The 1,738-nt window shown below is 38.8% G+C and overlaps 1 non-coding gene across 1 annotated transcript; it reads left to right on the forward strand.

Annotated features, from left to right (window-relative positions):
- The first annotated feature begins 797 nt into the window (after positions 1 to 797).
- On the forward strand, positions 798 to 905 carry LOC112738522 (small nucleolar RNA R71). The gene has a single exon (XR_003169478.1). It is a non-coding gene; the product is annotated as a small nucleolar RNA R71 (small nucleolar RNA).
- Positions 906 to 1,738: the final 833 nt, after the last annotated feature.

A 1,738-nucleotide genomic window follows, 5' to 3' on the forward strand; every position in this document is an offset into this window, starting at 1 on the left:
TTCACGTCCTCTCCCTCCCTTGTAGGTTCGGCCATGATGGTTAAATCAATGGCCTTGCACTCTCTCTTTGGATTCTCTTCTGTATTGCTTGGGAGAGTACTAGGAGGGGTTTCAGTGACCCTTTTACTCAGCTGGCCCACTTGTGCCTCCAGATTTCTAATGGAGGACCTTGTTTCATTCATGAAACTTAAAGTGGCCTTAGATAGATCAGAGACTATATTTGCCAAGCTAGATGGATTCTGCTCAGAACTCTCTGTCTTTTGCTGAGTGGATGATGGAAAAGGTTTGCTATTGCTAAACTTGTTTCTTCCACCATTGTTAAAGCCTTGTTGAGGCTTTTGTTGATCCTTCCATGAGAGATTTGGGTGATTTCTCCATGAGGGATTATAGGTGTTTCCATAGGGTTCACCCATGTAATTCACCTCTGCTATTGCAGGGTTCTCAGGATCATAAGCTTCTTCTTCAGAAGATGCCTCTTGAGTACTGTTGGATGCAGCTTGCACTCCATTCAGACTCTGAGAAATCATATTGACTTGCTGAGTCAATATTTTGTTCTGAGCCAATATGTCATTTAGAGTATCAATTTCAAGAACTCCCTTCCTCATAGGCGTCCCATTATTCACAGGGTTCCTTTCAGAAGTGTACATGAACTGGTTATTTGCAACCATGTCAATGAGCTCTTGAGCTTCTGCAGGCGTTTTCTTAAGGTGAATGGATCCACCTGCAGAATGGTCCAGTGACATCTTTGATAGCTCAGACAGACCATCATAGAATATATCCAGGATGGTCCATTCTGAAAGCATGTCAGAAGGACACTTTTTGGTCAGTTCCTTGTATCTCTCCCAAGCTTCATAGAGGGATTCACCTTCCTTTTGTCTGAAGGTTTAAACATCCACTCTAAGCTTACTAAGCTTTTGAGGAGGAAAGAACTTGGCTAAGAAGGCCGTGACCAGCTTATCCCAAGAGTTCAGGCTATCTTTAGGTTGAGAGTCCAACCATACTCTAGCTCTGTCTCTTATAGCAAACGGGAAAAGCATAAGCCTGTAGACCTCGGTATCAACCCCATTGGTCTTAACAGTATCACAGATCTGCAAGAATTCAATTAAAAACTGAAAAGGATCTTCTGATGGAAGTCCATGAAATTTGCAGTTTTGTTGCATCCTCAAAATTGTTTGCTCCAATGGCAGGGATTGAGATGCTTCTTCCATGTAAATTGGAATTTGGTGCAGTAAAGTCACCAAACATCTTCCTTGCATTTTTATTATTTTCGGCCATGTTGTCTTCTTTTTCAAAAATTTCTGTCAGATTTTCTCTAGAGAGTTGTGCTTTAGCTTCCCTTAGCTTCCTCTTCAGAGTCCTTTCAGGTTCAGGATCAACTTCAACAAGAATGTTCTTATCCTTGTTCCTGCTCATATGAAAAAGAAGAAAACAGAAAAGAAAATATGGAATCCTCTATGTCACAGTATAGAGATTCCTTTATGTGAGTAGAAGAATAGAAGAATAGAAGAAGAGAAATTCGAACACCAAGAGGTAGAGAGGGTTCGAATTTTGAGATGAAGAGAAGTGTTAGTAAATAAATAAATAATTAGAAGGAGATGAGAGAGAGGGAATTTCGAAAATTAATTAAATTAAAAATAAAATTTAAAGTTAATTTCGAAAATTAAAATTGAAATCAAATTAAATTAAAAATTAAAACAATTAGTTAAAAAAAAGAAATTTGAAAAAGGGGGAAGGGATT

This window comes from Arachis hypogaea, chromosome 13 (assembly GCF_003086295.3).
Source record: "Arachis hypogaea cultivar Tifrunner chromosome 13, arahy.Tifrunner.gnm2.J5K5, whole genome shotgun sequence".
Taxonomy (NCBI): Eukaryota; Viridiplantae; Streptophyta; class Magnoliopsida; order Fabales; family Fabaceae; genus Arachis; species Arachis hypogaea.